The 20,764-nt window shown below is 45.9% G+C and overlaps 1 long non-coding RNA gene across 1 annotated transcript in view; it reads left to right on the top strand.

Annotated features, from left to right (window-relative positions):
- Nucleotides 1-20,445, top strand: part of LOC129065750 (uncharacterized) — a 28,901-nt gene extending 8,456 nt beyond the window's left edge. Inside the window, exons 2-3 of the long non-coding RNA XR_008528618.1 lie at nt 18,233-18,336; nt 19,720-20,445. This is a non-coding gene — a long non-coding RNA (uncharacterized LOC129065750). The remainder of the gene's footprint in view (nt 1-18,232; nt 18,337-19,719) is intronic.
- Nucleotides 20,446-20,764: the final 319 nt, after the last annotated feature.

Raw genomic sequence — 20,764 nt, 5'->3', positions numbered from 1 at the left:
GGAGGCCTAGGACACTCAGCCCCAACTGTTCCCATAGTGCATGACACCAGGGGTTCATCTAGGTGACAAGGGCCACTGGCCTATGTGTGCTAGTGACAATGGCCAGGCAGAAGAGCTGGCAAGTGCCAGGGAGCCAACAGACACAAAGTCTAAAGACCCTGACTATGCCAAGGATGGCAAAGCCTTGTCTCCCCATCACCCTTCCTCCCCGTTGTATTTGTTGAGCGCTACTTCACCCACAACATCCCTCTACAAACAGGAGGACAAAAGAATTCAGCTCCACCCACAGAGAGGATGGAGGTTTAGAATGTCACCTAGAGACTCAGCATTAACTTTCTTCCTCCTTCCCACCCTGCATCCCATCAGGCCATCATCACCATTTATTAAGTATTTATTGCATGCTAGGTTTTGTTATATCATTCCATCCTCACTACAACTCTGTGAAGTAGATGTCATTATCCCCATTTCAGAGATGGAGAAACTGAGGATGCAAGAAGTTACTGACTTATCCAAAACCACACAGCTCCTTTGAAGTAGGAGAGAAGGTGTAAGGTCCAGGCTGTCACTCTCTGCAATACTGCAGAGCCATCAGGAAAGACAAGGAGAGAACGGAGAGCCAGGGGGGTGGTCTCTCCTCCATAACTTGCCACAGAGCCCAGAACAAAGAGTCTGCCACAGGCGGAGGTGGCTGTGCTGCCTGGAGCAAGGGCAGAGAGTGGGGAGCCAGCAGGAAAAACACTGTGCAGAACGAGCTGCAGAAGCATGCCTGATCTCCTTTCCCTCCACCCTCTGTGTAGCCTTTTCCTCCGGGCCAGCCTGTTCCACTGGAAAAACAATCTACCCTGCCTGGGGACTTGGGGCCGGCTGGGCCACCTTCTGGTCTGTCTTCATTCAGATCCCATTTCTCTCCTCTCGGGGAGGTGGGGGAGGGAGTTACACTGGGGGAAGCAGGGGGGAGGCTGAAGTCTTCATCTCCCCCCTTTTAAGCCAAGCAAAGAAAAATAGCTCTTTGCCAAGATCTTTCATCTCAGTCATTTACTCTCGCAGATGTTTTCTGCAATATAAACAAGAAGCAAAGAATGTTGGGGAGGAGAAGAGGGCGGGAAGCGGGCAGGAGGAGAAAGAAGAGTGAATGGACAGCTTTGAAATCCGGGCCTGCAGAGGGCAGGAAACAGGACCTCGGCAGGGTCCCTACTGCCCTGAGAGTGTGGGCAACCTCAGATCACTGCACTGGGCCAAGCAGAGGGTCACGTCCCAAGGTGTCTTTGAAAGGAGGTTCTAGAGAAGGGGCCCAGCCTTTGAGTGGGTGGTCTCCCCAAACAGTCTCCTTCTGCCTGGGAACTGACACATGGAGAGCAGCTGCTGGGGCCCTCTGGGCCCAACCTGGAGCCATGCCCTGATGGGCCACACACCTGCCCACCTAGTGCTCCCTGCAAGCTGGGCAGCGTCCTGGGCCCACAGAGCTGTCAGCAAGACCGATGGGAGCCATGGGCACCCAGGGTGGGAATTAGGATTTGTTGCAAAGGGAGAAAGAATCTTGGGCTAGATTGGGCGGATGGAGGAGCACGTCGTACAGTGGGTCAGAGAATGAACCCAGTAAGTTGCATGTCTCTAAGTTCAAAGTTTAATAAGATTCTTACAGATGTCAGTAGTTCTTCAACTAAACTCAGTGACTACTGGGGCTGACAGTAAGTAACCCAAAGGAGTGAAGCAAGGTGGGGACTGTTGTGACCTGAATGAGGCAGGCCCACCTAAAGGGGGAAGCCACAACTTGTTTCAACTGAATAATTAAGAAAACCCAGAAATTTGGAGTTTTGTATAAAATCTCCAGGAGTTTTTTAAATTTTGCAACATTGTCAGACACATGAGGCCTGCCTGTGGGGAGGTTTTAATGGGTTTGAGGCATTTGCAAAATGTTGGATGAATGAATGAATACTAACTTGCTGTTTACTCCTTTCACTCTCAACAAAGGGATTTGTGAGAGGAAGGCTGAAAAAGAATCAAACAGCAAGCTTTTATTGGGGATCCACTGTCTCCCCTAAATGAAGCTAAACAATATGATGGATTCAGAAAATCAGAAGGCCTGGTCCCAGCCCTGGAGGGTTTGCACTGTGGTTGGGGAGACAGAGTGACACAGGAAATGACACTAAGCCTTGACAGTGCTTGGTTATGTGGCACCAGATGTTCAGGGGACAGAGAGAAATCAGGTAATGCTTCCTAGAGGTGGCAGTGTTTAAGCTGAACCTTGAAAAATGGGTGAAATACCCACTTGTTCACGCTGATCATGAATCCTGAAAATGGAAGGCTTCCTCCCTCACACAGGACATTGAGAACTCTGTAGAATCAGGACCTGACACCACAAAAACAGGTTTGGGGGGCCTGCTAAGAAAGATTGGCTACCCTACTACTGCCACCACCCTCCCCACCCCACCTTCCCACCCCCACTGCCACAAAATTGTGGGTTGTATCTCCAAGGGGAAGTTAGTAGGTGGTGGGGTGCAGAGGGCATGAGCCAAGTGCAGGCCATGGAGTTGGGGCTGCCATTTAGGAAAGAGTGAAAGGCAAGCCTGATGTTCAGCAACCCTTTGGAAGGAAAGAGGGAGGCAGTTTTCACACAAGGGCCCATGAGGGTTGAGCTTCCATCTGCCTCCCTTCAGCCCTCACCCAGTGGCGTCTGCTTTCTGCACTGCCTGGACAAGGCTCTCCAACATGACCGCCTTGGTGATAGTCAAAGACCTCTCTCTTATTTGTGTCTTCTGCTTGTCCCTCACATGTTCCCCATGTCACATGCTTTCAGGCCCTCACACCCATCCCCATGCCCCTCCCCAAATGCTGTACAATTTCTTTGTGTTTCTCCTTTAAAAGCAAAGCCATGGCATTCCAGGTGGGACAGAACAGAAAAGAGTCCAGCAAGAGAAATACCTCCCAAATCTTTGGTGCTCTTCTTCAGTTAATGTCACCTAAGATCACACCAGTTTTCTTGGTAATCATGCACATTGACTCATGTCAAGTTTAATATCAACACAAACCCCTGAGTCTTTCACATCTCCCCCATCCTAGCCATGTGTAGTTCCATTTGTTAAGGCCCCAAGATTTCAGATGTACATTTAACCCTATTTTATTTCATTATGTTACATTTAGCTAGAATTAATCCAAATTGTTGAGATCTTTGGGGCTTCTAATTCTATTATCCAAGGTATGAGCTACAGTGTCTTTTAACAGCAAATAAATAAGTCTGACCTTTGAAAGTTCTTCCTAGTCTCTAATGGAACGGTCAAAATGTAAGGACCATGGGAGAGCTCTGGGACACTGGATGGAACCACCTGTCCAGGCTGTTGTTCTTCTGTTTATTGGCGCTTCAGGGCCTTCCATTCAGCACACCCCCAGCCACTCCATCTGTGCTGCCTTCAAGCCCACATTGTCCCCAATAGCACCATTAATGTACCCACTGTGTTGCCTACTGCAATGCCATGAGCTCCCAACTTAGGATTGCCACACCCCACCCCCAAACGCCACTGGAAGACCATCTTTCTTCTTGATGAGTCCTCACTGATTCCTAGTCATCAGCATTTTGTTTCTTGAGTCTTCAGAAGCCATCCCTTTGCCTGTAGATGACAGCAGAAGTTGCTTTCTGACAGCCAGACTTAACACATTATGCTGGGCATGTCTATTTGCTCCTCCAGATTCCCAGTCTGTGCCCCTACCCCTGCTCTGTGCACCTGACCTTGAGGATTGCATCACTGGGCACCCCTGCCCTCTAGCTTCAGTTGGGTTCAGTCGATGGGAGGTACTAACATGAGAGAGAAGAGAGTGGGGCATGGTCAGTGTATGTATCCCCATGCTCCCTCTCTGTTGGTCCCTGCTTAGCTGTATCTCTCTGCTGTCCCTCTACCTGAGGCCATGGCTCCTGTTGGATGCCTCTCATTCCTGCTAGCCCTGGCAGACCTCACCATGCCTTGTTAGTTTCCTTTAACCTTACTCATACCTGTAAGTAATCCTAGTTCTAAATTCTTCTCAGTTACCCCCATTAGAGCGTGTCATCTCTCTTGCCACGATGCTGACTGATGAACTCATATTTTGAATCATGTTGCTTAAGGACTTAGGGGGTATAGGCATTGGTGAGAATAGCATAGTGGTTAAGTACTCAGAATTTGTAGTCTAACTGACCAGGGTTGAATTCTATCTCTACCATTTTCTAGCTGTGTGGCATCACATTTATCATCAAACCAATTATAAGCATTCAGTAAATGAGAGTATTATGAAAAGAAAACTCTAACCATTAAAAGTGTTTTGGTGCTAAGGTAAGTTAGCATTTTGCTGCAAGGTTTTACTATTCATGGCTACTAATACCTGGGGACCTCAGATAATTCACCCACATACTACAGGAGAAAGAAAACATAAGCATTACCATTGTTAATTTAGCAGCTAGAGAGGCTTGCAACTCTATTAATTATTTTCTTTTTTTAAAAAAAAAAGATTTTATTTATTTTAAGAGAGAGGGGAAGGGAGGGAGAAATAGGGGGAGAGAGAAACATCTATGTATGAGAGAAACACTGATTGGTTGCCTCTCTCATGTCCCCAAATGGGGACCCAGCCTTCAACCCAGGCATGTGCCCTGACTGGAACTGAACCAGTAATCTTTTGGTTCACAGGCTGGTGCTCAAGCCATTGAGCCACACCAGCTAGGGTTTCAAGACAAGTTTTTAGCAAAGAACGTTCTAGGAAGCTGGTTTTTATTGAATTTATTGGGGCGACATTGGTTAATAAAGTTATATAGGTTTCAAATGTACAATTCTATGATCTATCATCTGTATATTGCATTGTGTGTTTTCCGCCCAAAGTCTGATCTCCTTCATCGCCATATATTTGATCCCCGTTAACCTTTCCTGCCTCCCCCGCCTTTTCCCTCTGGGAACCACCATACTGTTGTTTGTGACCATGAGCTTTTTCTTGTTTGTTTGTCTTGTCTGTTCATTTGTTGCTTTCAGTTTTATATACGACCTATGAGTGAAATCATATGGTTCTTGACTTTGTCTGTCTGACTTATTTCACTTAGCATGATATTCTCAAGATCCATCCATGTTGTCACAAATGGCAATATTTCAGCTTTCCGTATGGCTGAGTAGGAAGCTGTTTTATAGGTTCTGACACCCTTTTCCTATTCTTTCTTGGCATGCCGTTAACGTCCATCAACCACAAAGTATAGTCTCTACATGTTTAAGTCATAGAAATGTCGTGCCCTTTAACCTGCCCTTACAGAGCATCTTTCCACCCCACCCGCACTCCCAAACAATGCTCTTTCCAAAATTAGGCTCAGAAGAGAGGCTCTTAACTTTGTCCAAAAGCTAAACCTGAAAGAGGTCAAAGGTTCTCTAGTAAGTCACATTTCATTCAACTCTCAACTATTTTTAGCTGACATAGGACAAAACAAGTTCCCCGAAGATCTTGGTCCTGTGAAAATAGGGAATTCTGCCAAGATGGAGGGATATAGCTCTCCCCATCAAAAGAAGGGAACAATTTCCTCCTTTATTGCCCCAGGATATCTACTTGCTGCTAACAAATCTTCCACCTGCTTTGTCTTGCTTGCATTAGATCACATTGTGTTGGTCTGCTTATTTGTCATTCCAACCCAACCTTTACAACTGAGCCTTTGCTGTTGAACTATTAATGTGTCAGCTCATCCTGTGAGCCATCTTGCATGTTATGCTCTGGCTTCTGAGTTGGAAGCTTGGGAGTTTTCTGGATGTCTATCCTAATAGAAATGCGTGAGGAAGGGTACTGGATTCTCAACTTAGACATGCTTCTTTTCCCTGCCAAAGCTCCTCACTACTCGTTGCTTTCTCCTGAGACCCCTTGAGCTCTTTCATGCTCCTTCTGCTCTCTCAGCCCCTTTTTCCCCTTACCCATATAGATGCACAAAGTGCAAGATCTTCCATGTACTCTTATGTGACCTTCCACTCCCTGACCTCCATGGCTGAAATCCCTTGAGTTAGAAAAACAGAGATGTTTTCCTGACTTTCAAGGCTTATATTGGCAAGACAGCAAGGAGAAGGGAATGAAGGACCAAGCTCAGAGTTTCTGCCTGACCCCAGATTGCCGCTACGGGTGATGCCATGGGAAGGTGACCTCTCCACAGGCCTGGCTGTCCAAGTGGGATGACACCATTGGACACTACATGTCAGCTCTTCTGTTGCTGTGCCCCTCAGGCAAGATATCGGGAAGACAGAAACTTAGTTTGAGGTTGAAGGATGTGGATAGAGCTTGATTCAGTGATTTATGGTCAAAGCCCGGGTTTCTAAAACTGTATAAAGAGCTATTCCTGGCCAAGTTCCTTATTAGTCATATGTGTAAAATGGAAACATCACTTTGTCAGAAATATACTCCCCCCACCTCTTCCCCAACTGTGTTTATAATCAGGTTCTGGAAATAGAGCTGGGTATTGGCAAAGGGGCTTAAGAGCATTTTACTAATAGAACTGGCATCACCCAGGCAGTGGCAATTGTACCAAGCATTTAGGGATAAGGATCCCGGGGCAGTCAAAACCAGAGTGAACCAACTTCACACTGGCCCTGACCCCATAAATAAGTAGCTTATGAATGTTTAACCTTTCCCATTTATCATTTTAAGTAGTCAGAACTCATCCACTCTTTTCTGGTGCCTCTGCCCAATTTTCTTCCTGGAGAATCCACAGTTATCTGTTATCAGTCCATGAGATTCCAGTGTGGCCAACACCACCCCCAACTCAGGATGAAGCTCATGATCTAAACCTAAGCCAGTCAGTGTAGTCCATTCTCCTGAATGGGCACCTGGTCAAAAAGATGCCTTGAAGTTTTTCCCTAGAACTTCCAGGAAAGAGAGTCACTCCTTTCCCTGGAACCTCAAATCTGAGAGATAAAGGACCTGAAATTGCTGACATTTTTCTGTCCTGTGGAACCTTCATCTGAAGCCAGCATAGCAGAGAGCAGAGCTGAGAGATGAAAAGTAATCAAGCCCTGCGAGCATGTTATTGTAGTCCTGAATTCAATTGTGTCCAATGCTAGCCCTAATTCTGGATCTTTCGGTTGCATGACCCATCAGCTCTCCCTTTTGCTGAAGCAGTTTGCAACAGATTTTTCTGTCCCTGGCAACCAAAAGAGCCCTACATGACAGTTGATCAAAACTACATGTACAGTTTAGATGGAACTAAAGGAAAGGAGGCAGAACCAGCAGCAGGCCTGTAATTTGAAAGCACAGCCTGCAGCTCAGGTGCACAGACAAAGGCTCATCACACACTTCAGTAGGGGGAGAGCAGCACCAGAATGTACCCAGACGGAAAGAGGAAGAGCCCAGAGAGAAGATCCCCCAGCAAACACCCCTTCGTTAGAATTGAAGTCACTAAAAGACCACACTGTTTTCATGTAGTTTAGCCTGTTAGACCCCACTTTGTGCATTTAATGTAATAGTAACTACCACCACTTCATTGATACCATCACAACTTGTAGTTCCCTATAGTTTTCTCCCTTTCCCTATGAATTAATAAAAATGTCTATTAATCATGAATGCTTTTAATTTAGTCTGCTTCCCTCTGGTTGTATTAATCAGGGTTCTCCAAAAAAATAGAATTAACAGGATATATGTGTGTGTGCACGCGCACGCGTGAGTGTGTGTATGTGTGTGTGTGAGAGAGAGAGAGAGAGAGAATTGGCTAATGGGCTAGGGGGCTGGCAAGTCTGAATCCTGCACAGCAGCACGCAGGCTGGATACAGGAAAGAGGTGATGTTGCAGTCTTGGGTCCAAAGGCTAGACACTCGGGCAGAATTTCTCTGCTGCGTTTTGGAAGCAGAATTCCTTCTTCTTCAGGAAACTTCAGACTTTACTCAACTGGCTGGATGAGGCCTACCCACATTACTGAGGGACAGCTGCTTTACCTAAAATCAGCTAATTGTAACTGTTAATCACAACCAAAAAAAACACCTTCACAGATACATCTAGACTAGTGTTTGACCAAACAACCAGACACTATAGCCTAGTCGAGTTGACACATAAAATTAACCATCACACATCTAGTCTGAATATTAGTGAGGGTTCAGCTTTGTATTCTCAAGCCAATACCAAGGAACACACTACAAATAACATCCCTTGACAAAGCTCTATTAGTTCCTCACGTGTAAGAAAATCCATGATCACTCAATTTGGTCTGGACAGAAAGCTGAGTTATTTACGTTGCTGTTAAAGGGTGTAAAACAGTTCTTCCTTGCTAAATCTCCCTTGGTTTACTTGTCACTGTTTGCAGTATTCCCCTCCCAGCCACCATTCCAGAAAAGCACTTGAGCCCTGCCACATGGCACTCAGTGGCTAAGGACAAGTCCACAGTGTCATAATCCAAGGCAGACCAGCGTTGGGGTGGTGGGTCAAGGCACCTCCGATGGGAGAAAGAATTTGCCCCACGAGTACTGCCTGTGGGAAAGCCTTATGTAAAGCAGACATGACGAAGGCATTTCATGTGACCTAGGCCTGCTAGGGAACAACTTATTACCATTCCTGTGCTGTCAACCACAGGGCCTCACCCTGCCTTTTGATGGTCTGGGATACATCTATTTACACTGATAATTCAGGTATTTGTTTGTGCTCTCTCCAGTTACCTGCTATGGGCTCTATTTTGGCATCCATCCCAGGTTTATACTCCAAGATGCCTCCTTGAAGCAGCCATTTTTTGTACGGACATCTGTGCCAGGAGGGAATGGTGGGGGGGACAGTCGGCAGGCACTGTCGGTGCACAACACCACTCTGCCTGCAGCCCCATGAGAGGTTTTGCTGAGGATATCCTTTTAGCTTCAGTGTCTCTGGCTGACAAGTCCAAGTCAAAGCCTTTGATGATGCCAGCTCACCAGAAATCCTACCTATCCTAGGCTCCCTTGCAGTTAGGTCAAGGTTGTATGACTAGATTCTGGCCCAAGGCATGCGGACAAAAGTGATGTCAGCCACAGACAGAGCTGGCCTTTAAAAACATCTCAGTAACTCTCCAGTTCTGTCTTCTCTGACTACAACAATCATGATTTCATAAACTTAACAACACAGATGCGGGGGTGTATTTGTTGCTGCAGCAGAGCCTTTCCCATTCTGACTAATATCAAGCAGAAAAAGGGAGTATTCCTCTGCTCTATGGTCCTCCTCAGCCCACGAGTCGTCTCACAGATGGGGGCTGTTCCTCCCCAGGATGGCTGATGATCAGTGACATCTCTTCCAACCTCTGATGAAACAACCTCAGACACTTGTTGTGCTGATGGTGGTGGGTCAGAAGCAGCACATTGTATGTAAAATTGCCCAGGATCCTCTACATGCCCAAGTCCCTGTGGAAAGGTTACGACTGGTGAAGTAATTGAACCAAGGTGGGTTTCCCTGAAAAGACTTTCACAGCTTTGAGCTCATTTAGAAGAAAAGAGAGAATATCAGGCCCTCAACAGGGCTAAACCTCTTCCATTTCCGTTGAAGATATCCTTGCTGGGGTCCAAACACAGAGTCTTATCTGTTAAGAATTCATGCAACTTAAGGTCCCTTCATTACAGAAAGCCTACCAGGCCTGCCACACTGTGTTACCCATGAGTGTGGGTGGGACTGCTTGGTATTTTCATACTGTTGGAAACAGTGGCCTTGTTGATCTCAGAGAGTCCAGATTAAGCTGATTTCGCTATTTTTAATCTCTCCGGAAATAAGCAAAGAAGAGAGGCCTAATTGCAAACAGACTGAACTTTACATAGGAAATATGTAGGTCCCCAGAGGCACCTAGAAAGTGTCTAAAACCCTAACAGCCGCCCCCCTCCCAGACTCCCCTCTCCAGATCACGTAGGCCTGCGCCCAGGGAGGCCTGAGGCAGGAGGAGGGATTGGAATCAGGAGTTCAGCCATGGCCTTGGACTGGCCAGACCAGCCCAGCCAGCCCCTTGGGCCTGGGGGCAGGGGCTTAGCATGAGAAACAGGAAGACGATTTGCCCACAGCTTGAACCAGGGCTTTGGGAAAGCTCTTTGTTCTCTCTCCCCCATTATTTTGGGTTTTCTGGTCCATCTCTATTCTGTGCTTGTCAAATTCCAGGCCTGGGGAGGATTTCAAACACCATCATCAAGTCTGCCAGATACTCACACACACCACACCCCTCCCCCGCATTGTAATTTCATTTGCCACACAGCTCTGGGATTTGCGGCCAAGTATGGCCCAGTTTACATGTCCCCCAGCCTTACCCACAAACTCCAGTGTCAAAGTCCCAGCCAGAACCCTGGGCCTTGCTGGCAGCTGAGCTGCTGGGTCACTGCAGGAGTCAGGACAAGGCCCTGTAGCCTGCTGTGCCTCAGTTTCCCTGCCTGTCAGTTTGGACAACCATGACCACAGCTAATTCTGAATGGTCTGCCTGGTTGATGGGACCAGGCACTGGCGGGGCTCAGATTTATGGCAGAGAAGTCCCAGAATGAGTCAAAGAAGAAAAACCGAAATGGATCGGGAGCCCAGAGCCCTGAGAGGCAGCCAGAGAAGATTAGACATGCTGCTGAGAAAACCGTCCCGAGGACTTTATTGAGGGCTCTTGCTCATAAACAGCCACTGTGTTATTTTAACTTCCATGGGACAGGCCAACCCTTGCCTATGATGGGAAGTTTGGGCCTGGAGCCATCGTGGGCACTGCTGTTGCCGAGGTCGCCCCGGGAGCTGGGGCTCTTCCAAAGGAAACCAGCATGGGGCTCTGGGGCTTGGCGGCATGGCTGGACAGATGGACAGTCTGAGTGAGAAAGTCATGGTTATGAGGCAGGGAGGAGTGGCAAGCGTCCCCCCTGCTGCGGCCCTGCTGGTGGGGGCAAGTCTTTGTTTATGGGGCGTTTCTGCTGAGAAGTCCTCCATCCCTCACTTTTGCCTCTTGGTCTCATGAATCCATGTAGAGGGCAGCAGGCCAGGGGCCCAGACATGGGAAGGGGCCAGGAACTGCGACCATAGTTCCCATCCCTAGGAGCTCCCAGGTCCCAGCAATCGCTAGCAATGGCTCTGCTTCTCACACCCTGACCCTTCATATCCTCTGTCTCACTACACAGTCCACCTTGCCCTCCTGTCATTTGCTCCTTTTAATCCTTCCTTTCACATGGCAAGCAGCCCTGGCGGGTTCATTCCACCCTCATCTTCCCCTGGAGTGCTTCTAGATTCAAGGTTGCCAGAACCATTTTCTAAGGCCAGCCCTCATCCATGTGCAGATAGGGAGGGGCTCACAAATATCTCGTTTCAGCACTGAAGACCCTTTCTTCCCTCTCACTGTCTGCTCTCAATCAGCCATCCATTTCCCGCTCATCTCAGCCGGAAATGCTCCCAGCCACAGAGAGCCAAGCCAAGCAGGTGTCTGTGGGCTCACAGACCCTCCGAGGACGAGGATCTCTTCAGTGGCCACCAGATTGCACCCTGATGCCAGCCAGCTCCTGGCGTCTGCCACTGGCCCTCCCAAGATGGTAGCCTGTGGAGACACAGCCCAAACCCTTGATCCAGCCTCTTCCCAGTCCAGCTCTGTTGGCAAAATGGAACTCCCTGCCAAGGAAAAGCCAGCCTGGGCTGTCCATGAGGCACCCATGATAACTGGGCAAACCACCCATCCAGGGTTGCTTGGTGCTTGAGGGCTTACCAGTAAGTCAAACTGAGGAAGAAGGCCAGAGGAAGAGGTCTGGGGCAAATGTCAGATTTTTGGACAAGCCATTGCTAGTAACATGTCTTTACCTAGAAAAAAAAAGCACACAGGAACTTAACAGTGGAAAAAAAAACTTTTAAAGCTCTCCGTGAGGCAGCCCCATCCTACTCCTGTTTCCGTCTGCCCTGCCATCCCTTCTCCCACGTGAATTCCACCTTGGCCAGACCTACAAACCCTGCCTCTATCCTGCTCCATCCCTGTTCCTTCCACTGAAAGGACTGTCTTGGCTCCTACCACTCCCTTTGCTCACAATATCTATCTAGACTTTGCCCATCTTCCGAGGTCCAGCTCCAGTGCTGCTCTCCCCCAATCCCCAGTCCTGGCCAAACTTCTGGGAAGCCTGGAGCCTACATCCTCTCTCTTTGTTTGCTCATGGCAGTTTCCGTCTACTCCACACAGCTTGCTTCTTTCCCAAAGACAACTCCATATGTTCTGTCTTTCAGATGTGTTGGCCTTTGTCTCCCTGAGTCTATGTGTCCCCAACATTGTGCCAGAATTCTTGCCCCAAGGATGCCCCCTACCCCGATGTTCTGAACACTGTCGGGACTTAGGCAATACTTTGGTTGGTTACACAAAAAAGAACTTAAGTGATCAGCAAGATGCTGAACCTAGAACCATAGAAATGTTCAGTGAAACTGAGTGTGGACCCAGGTGGTCCCTCCTTGGGGGCAGTGGTGTCATGGGTTTTCCTTTCTAGGCAGTTCCCTGATAGTCCTAGAGTCCCACAGAGGACTGTGGAAGGGGGTGCTTGAGTGAACAGAGTCCTGCAATCAAGCAAGACCATAAATGTAAAGCCAGGGAACTAAACAATGTTAGTTTTACAACTCCAGGTGATGAGGACAGTATTTATAGATTCAGTGACATGTTTGAAGCAGTGAGTCCTGGAGGCTAATATTTTAAGCTGGACATCCTGAGATCCTGACATTCTGTTTTTATTCTCCTCCCTATCCTTCCCACTTGCATCCCCTGGAACTTTCCATGCAATTTGGACAAGAGCATGAAACCTCTATTGTTTCTCAATCCTTAGTAATGCTGAGGAAGAATTTAAAACTGCTTGGTAGAAGGATGACTGGTGATGAGTGGAAAACACTCTCAAGCCTCGAGATGACATTTGCCATTACACCAAATCTTCCACCAGAGAATTTCAAAATCCTAGGTGGAGAGGAGAGCCTATCTGCCCTCAGGGAAGTCCAAGAGCAAGGGTTAGGAGTAGGAATAGTAAGTCCTTGTTTGCAGATGAGCCCACCTGGGCCCAGAGGGTCTGGAGAGTCTCTTTAAGACCTTCCTTTCCCTTGAGCTCATTTTTATATTGGATAAAAGTTCCTAAGGCAAATCCATAAACAGAGGATGGGAACTGAAAACTTTGCTGTTTCAACGGCCCAGAATATAAATGCAAAAATCAGTGTTTTCCCTCAGAGCAATCTAGAAAGTACTAGCCAAAGAACAAATTACAAACAGCTACACAAGCATCAGGGAAGTCCCATAGATCTTAGGGGATGGAAAATAACCATGAGATCATCATGTTCGGCTCCCCAGGGGCCTGAAGAGCAGGATGCAGCCTCACAATCCCCCTTCTGAGGGTGTTTCACCTTTCTCTTGCTTTGGGCGGTGAGCAGCATTCTGGATTCATCTTCCGTACACTCTCCTCACCGCACACGCACAGGCAGTCAGCACCTACAAAACAGTTTTTCATGCATGGGAATGAAGCCCTGAGCGTTCTCTACTGTGTGTTTTTTCACTGTTTGTAAACAATTCTAGATGCTCATTGACAGTCCACCCGACCATCCTGAGCGGTCCTATGGATGAGCCCGAGCTGGCCAAGGGAAAGAAACATCAAGTCCTGCAGTAATTTCAGGGTCTAAACCAAGCTTTTAAAAGCTACCCAACAGTCAAAAAAGTTGCACCCGTGTTCATGCTAAGACAGGCAGATAACCTGTACAAGGAAAACAAACAAAAATAATGATCTAAAAATAATGTGAAAACTTGTATTGTTCAAGGGAAACACAGTTTTAGTTTTCCAAATTACAAAAATAATAAATGCTCAATGTAAAAAGCTTGGAAAATACAGAAAAAATAAAATAGGAAAACTATTGTTGGTATTTTTTTGTACTGTCTTCCAGTATTTCACTATGAATAGTCACCTATATATTAATGTATAGTACATATTATTATATGTTATATTTATATTATAATATAAAATTATATAAAGAGGTATATGGAGTTTTTACATATAAAATAATAATTTATATATTTTTATATATTTCTTTATAAAATATGTATTTGAATATTTCATATAAAATATCACATAAAATGTAAGAAATCATTAATTTTGTTTTTCATTTTTACTCTAAGGTAACATATATTAATTGTAGAAAATCAGAAAACATGCTTGAATCAAAAGAAAGAGGTGAAAATCATATTTATTTCCACCATTCAGGAAAGACTACTTTCATTTGTTTTATGCCTTTTCCCATTTATTTAAAATACACACACATAAGAATAAAATGATACGCCAAATTATATGGAAATAGCATCATGACATATGTTTTATTTCATAACTACTCTGGGGTAATACAACGAACCTCTTAAACCATTGTGTTTTTCTTCTCCTTGTGGGCCAGCTCATGCTATGGCTTCTTCTTACGGAGGGACACCACCTGGGATCATGGGCCCTGCTTAGCCACAAGGGTCTACACTGACTCTCTTGAGTTGCTGGAGGCTTGTGGAAAAAGAAGTCCTAAATTGAAAAATCTTTCTTTTAGATAACAAGAGCAAAGCCAGGAAGTCTGGTAACAGGACTTTGCTGCAAGGCACAGGGCAGAAGAGGCAGCGGGTAGGCTGGGGGTAGTTCTTCCAGGTGGGAAGGGAGCATAGAAAGCGCTTCCAGGCCAGGAGCAGAAGCAGAGGAGAGAGAGAGGAAGAGAGGCAGTGGTTCAACAAGCTAGGCCTTTCCTGTCCCCCTTCCTTGACGTTATATCTTGAGGATCAGGGTGTTAGTAACATCTAAAGGGAGTTTGGGGAAAATCTAAAAATGTCCGGTTGATGTTCTGAGATAGAGTTTGAGGAGATTTCAAGTCTCTTGGGTTTATCTGGCACAGATTCAGCAAAGGGCCATGGAGGAGGTTAGAAACGACAGAGGGAAGTGGTGCAGTCTAGACAAAGGGACATGAGATAGCACTCCTGTCTCACAGCTTGCTTGGGTGTCTAGGGGATTCCTGATTCCCTCATGGGCCAGCACAGAAGTGCAAAGAAAAGGCCCTGGGTTGGGACCAAGAGGGCACAGTCATTCTCAACCTTCCAGTCTAAGTCAAGGGAGGAGGCAAGTGGCAAATACACTAACTTTCTAATGCAGTTCAACACCGGAGCCAACTGAGTTCCCACCCACATGAGGAAGGCAAAGACGAGGCCTCACCCTCAATGAACTCAGAATCTGGAGACTTCAATTCATTCTATACCATGTGGTACACACGTGACTAAAAAAACCAGGTTAAGGTAGATGCCGGTGGAGCCCAGATTTGGGAGCAATTCCACGGACACTCTGCTACTGCATTGGGCTATCAGGCCTCTGAGAGGCTAGCCCAGGTGTTGTTCCCTCATCCTGTTTTCCATGGCCTTTCTCTACTCCTCTGCCCTCCCTCAAGCCACATCCTCATCTCAATCCTCTATCCCAAGTTGTTTTTGCAACATCTTCCACGCATTTTAGAGTGTTCATGGTAGTAGCAAGCCTAGTGTAAACAGGGTTGGGCCTTGAAGCTATGGTTAGAAAGTCAGGAAAATGGGACCCGGACAATAATTGCTAGAAATTGATAATAACAATAATAGTAGTAGTAGTAGTATCACTTGTAATTACCCTTACTGTGTTCCAGGCTCTGGTTTAAGCACTTTACATACACAGTATGAACTCATATATTTGTGTTAACTCATACATTAACGTGTAACTCAACTGCATGAGCTCATACAATATACATAACAGCCTGTGAGGTAAGTACAACTATGATTCCTCCTTTTAGAGATGAGGAAACATAGGCACAGGGAAGTTAAAGTGACTTTCCCAGGGTCATACAGCTAGTAAGTGGAAGCTAGAACCCCATTCCTTGCAGGCTGGCCCTAGACCCTTATAGTAGGTGACAGCTGGGGACACCAAAGGCTCTGAGCTAGGGCAAGGGGAGAGGCTGTATTCAGTTTGGGGATGCAGGCTGGCCCAGAGAGGTCATATAGAATCTAAAGCCGTCCTTAATAGCTTTCCAAAGATTTCCCAGTAGGCAAGATGGTTTAGAGTGCCTGTGGCTTCTACTTTGCTGCTCTGGAAGCATACTCGCGGAGATTACAGCTATGTTTCACATCACAGTTGGGGAGGTCTCTGTAGGAGAGAAGAATATGCACTTGCATTGCACACTATTAGGGTAGAGCCAGCATCCAGGAAAGTGTACATGTCCACACCTGCACAGGTGTTCCTGGGTGAGGCAGTTGGGGCAAGCCCCCCGCTGAGGAATGTGGCAGGAGAAGGCACTCTTTGTCTCGCTCCAGTGGCTTTCAATTAAAGAGCCCAGAGTGCTTTGCGGGCATCCATTCATGCGCTTAGCGCCTGAGCTGCACTGACTGGCTGACAAGCCTCTCTACCCAGCGTCCAGGGACTATGTCTCCACTTGTAGACAGGCCAGCGGGAGGTCAGAGCCAACCAGAGGAGCTCTGCTCTTCTTGTGAGGCCACAAGGCCTGGTGGGCTTGCTGAAGTGAGTGATCTGCAGAGCACCCAGACCCAAAAGTGGGCCAGACACAGGCCTGTGAGATTGACCCCATGCTTCCCATACTTTCTCTCATTCAGCTGTGGCAATGACCCGGTGGAGGAGCTAAGCAAGCTCCTGTGTCACAGATAAGGAAACTGAGGCTCAAAGTGGAGTTGGAAAATGAAATTTCAGGAACCTTCAACTGCATTCTCCTGGCCCTTGTTCCAGAAATATCTTCGAATATACCATCCTGTCTTGAGCTCCCACAGTATTTAAAATACCAAGTAGAACAGAGATCGTTGGGCCTGAATCAGGCTGGCCCTAGGGAACCGTTTGGGGGACAGACTGTCAACCTAGTGACTGATATATTCAGGCCACCTAGACACTGGTGGTGAGGCTATGAGTGTTTTAGGGGACAGAGGGGTCAGAAGCTGGGCCTGCTCATTTCTGCCAGCAGTGATGTGGAGGCCCAAGTCTAGAAAAGGGCAGTCCGTTGGGAGCTCTAGCTCCTGTCGCACAGAATGGCCTTGCTGAACATGGTGGGGCGTACAGATTCTCTCCAACTACCAGTGAGTGAAGGAGCTCTTTACAAAATCTGAATCCCATCCCAGCCCTCTTCTAGCCCATCTCCTCTCTCCTCCCCGCCCCCGCCCCCAAATTGGTTTGGCCTAAAATCACACAGTGCAATTTCATCTAATCCTAAAAAATATAATTATAAAAGTAAATATGTTAGCCCAAAGAGTCTTTATAATTACTTACATTTGGCTGCATTTCAAAATCAAATGTAAATAATTATAAAACATCATGGTGCAAGGGAGAAGGAAATGAACATTTATGGATGGCCTCCCAAGTTCTAGTACCTATAGTCTCATTTAAGCCAATCCTCACTGCAAGTGTGTGACAGAGGCATTATCATTTCTGTTTTGTAAGTAAAAAGAAACCAAGACTTTGAAAGGTAAAGTTAAATTTACCAAAGTTACATAAATGACAAGGTTGGATTTTTAACCCAGGGGTATCTGACGCCAAAGTCTGTGCTATTTCTGTTTCTCCACCATGTCCTAGTTTAGCCATTTATGTAGAAAGACTAGTCATGGGCGAACTACTTAACCACCCATTGCCTCAGTTTCCCATCTGTAAAATGGGTATGATGCCAATAGCTAATAGTTCTGTTCTGGTGGTCACATGAGCTCATGTATTAAAAAAAGAAACCTTTAGAACTTTAAGGCACTGTGAATATATTGTATTAATCCTCAAATTGAATTTAGAAGTCATTGTTTTTCTACTATCAGACCTTTTTATCCAGCTGTATATTTCAATTTAGCCTACCTACTTTATTTTCTACTTTCCTGATCTGATGGGCTAATCTTTGGCTGCTGAATCTAAATGGTATCACCTATGTTGCTCTCTTCCCAGCCATTAGTATCTCCTCTTCCATAGCTGCCTCTCAGATGTGCCTCTTACTTCTGGGTTCCAGGTATTCAACAATGGTCTTCCTTCAGAGACCTGAGTAGTCCATACATGCTGTTTTTCGGTAGTATGATGGTAAATGTTTAATCAGCTTTCCAAGTATAGAACTGACATGACTGTTGGAGGATAATTTCATTTACAATAATACGTGAGACAAAAATGAAATAACAAAGGTGTATTTCAGGACTTCATTTGGCGATGGCAGGAATGACTTCTTTACTGAACTGAATACTTATTTTTCAATACTGGAAAAATATTACCTCAATTCACAATGTTATTGCTACAGATATAACATACTTTTATGTTTCATCTACTCATTAACATTTTCTCTGTCACTTTCTTAAATCTAGGCCCTGACGTGTAGAATTTACTGCAATGTACATATTCTCACCATGGCTGATGTAAAGCTACCCAATGTGGTGTTACTGAACGTGGAATTGAGAAGAGCTGCACAGTGTGTAGTATTCCCACCATATTGATACCGTACACATATAACTCAAGAGCATAGATGATGGTATATTTTAACAAGATAATTAGGATGTGATCCATTTGTAGTATTTATTACCTTTGTTTTTAGTATACTTTAATTACAAGTTTATCAAATTTAATTGGTCATAATGTCTGTGCTTAACAACTGGCTTACAAAACTCCTGCAAATTTAATAACCAGCCAACGCAAGCCAGCTCCAGCGCCCCACTGCCGCACCCCTCTTCCCAGCAGCTCCCGGGGACCTCCTGTCATCTGATGGCCACGCCCTTTGTTACACAGCTCCAGCTAGTCCTAGTTCACATAAATCAAGAGAACATTATTCAGTGCTCAGCTTCTCCAAATAAGCAACGTCGACGGCTTCAGTCCAGTGGAGTGACTTAATGATCTGTTTCCTTCAATAAACTGTGATTTCTGAACTTAATTCAGGTACCTGAGCATTGCTGTAAGCTGAGAGTGAGGACCAAAGGCATTCATGATGTAATATACTAGGTTTAAACTTGGCAAGCGGATGACATTGTGAGAAATGGATTTTCTTAGGCCGATTTTAGGAGCTTGGGCTGTTTTTTTAAGAGTTAAGCCAAGGCAAAAAATAACCCTTGCAACACATCACTTCACAGCTGGTCAGCCTGGGAGAAGCTATTCTGGGATATCCACACTCAGGTGCCTCTTTAGACTTCAGGCAAACTGGAATCAGGATGTGGGGTTTCTATTCCTGTCTGCGCCAAGGGCTTGCTGTGTAATCTCTACCAGTTTAGTTGTCTGGTGGGTGCCTCAGTTTACCCACGGGCAAAATCAGGTCAGCTACCTTTGCCGAGGACATTAGACTCAAGTAATGGGGAGTAAAAAAGATAGTTTCTGGGATTTACTAGAGGGTGTGGAGTGTCCGCTCAAGGTGTTCCTAGTCAGTGGACACTCTAGGACAGTCATGTTTTAGATGAAATTTCATAAGAAATGATACATGAACCAGGTTTAACAGAGAGGAGCAGGAAGAAAAATAGAAGGCAGAAAATGGAGGAGGGGGGTTTCCAAGCAATGTCCAGGGGAAATGCTGGCTCAGGGAGTAGAGTACGAGCTGTATCCAGGGTTCACTTCTCCAGGACAAAGTGCAGGCAAACAGGAGTGAGTGACAGGACAGACAGAAGAGATAGGATCCATGGTGCCTCTGGTCTGGGTTTGATGGGATGGTTTCCTGAGTACGAAAAGAATATGACCAAAAATATGATTCTGAGACCTGTGTGGAAGAGGACTTAGGGAGCGGGCAAACTCAGAGGCAGCACCAATCTCAGAAACACCCCTGGAATATTATGTCCTGGGCTGCTTTATAAATAATCTCTCCTCTCTTCATCAGATGACATCGTGGTGCTCATAGAACAAGCCTTTCTCTTCTGTTCAAAGCTTGAGCAGCCCTTTAGATGAAGAAGCAGCAGCAGTGATCACTGCATGCTTTAGAGTTCCCTCCCCTGCCTTGGACGTCTGGCATCTCACTTTTCTCGCCAGCAACCTAGGAGGAGAGGATGCCATCCTAATTGTAACATCGGAGCCACTGAGACCCACAGATGTTAGATGATTTGCTCCAGATCACAACTGAGGCTCAAACCCATCACTTGGCCACAAATCTTGTACCTCATCTATATCAATCTGTCTCTGTCAAACCTAACAAGCTAATCAATTTTTCCTATCCATAAACCAGACACCTTTTGATATAAAAAGCCAATTGATCTCCAAAAAAACCAAAAGGCCAGTTCCAGTTGTCAAATGCTACAGACTAGTGAGTCTCTTCCCCAAGTTCTATGAGAAGCTCAAAGATCCTGAGTTTCAAAGCCAGCCAAATTTGGATTTCCTCTATAAAGAAAGAGTCACTCCCTGTTTGGAACGTACCCTTCCTCATTAAGCTAGTTCCATGTTTTGTAATAACTTTTGCTTACAACACAGAATTGTCACAGATCATGGAAACACACAGGCCTTGGGGGGAAAAAAGGTCCCGAGGCCCCTGGAAGTCATTATTCCTTCCTTTAGCAATTGCTGAGTTAAGCACCAAAAATATGGTTCCCATCTTGCTCCCTTTCCCCCCCACTCCCACCCCCAACATACACACACGATCTGCTGGACATATGTTCAGAAGAAAGCAGGGACGTGGGGGTGGGAGAAGAAGATTCACATGTCATGAGTCAAGAGCTTGTGTGTTTGAAAAGAAAAAGTGGAAGAGGGCGTGGAGTTTGCAGCCCTGGAAATGGATATCCAAAGGATTTATTGCCTTTGAGTATCTCACAAAGCATTTTTTTTTTTTAAATAAAAATCTGTAGCTTATGGTATTTTTTTCTTTTTTTTTTTTTTTTTTTTTTTTGGTATGGGGCGGTAAACAAGAACACTGAAAGGGGAAGGAAGCCAGGAGA

This window comes from Pteronotus mesoamericanus, unplaced genomic scaffold (genome assembly GCF_021234165.1).
Source record: "Pteronotus mesoamericanus isolate MK-2021 breed Mesoamerican mustached bat unplaced genomic scaffold, CSHL_Meso_final contig_182, whole genome shotgun sequence".
NCBI classification, from domain to species: Eukaryota; Metazoa; Chordata; class Mammalia; order Chiroptera; family Mormoopidae; genus Pteronotus; species Pteronotus mesoamericanus.
This window is presented reverse-complemented; position numbering and strand designations above follow the sequence as displayed.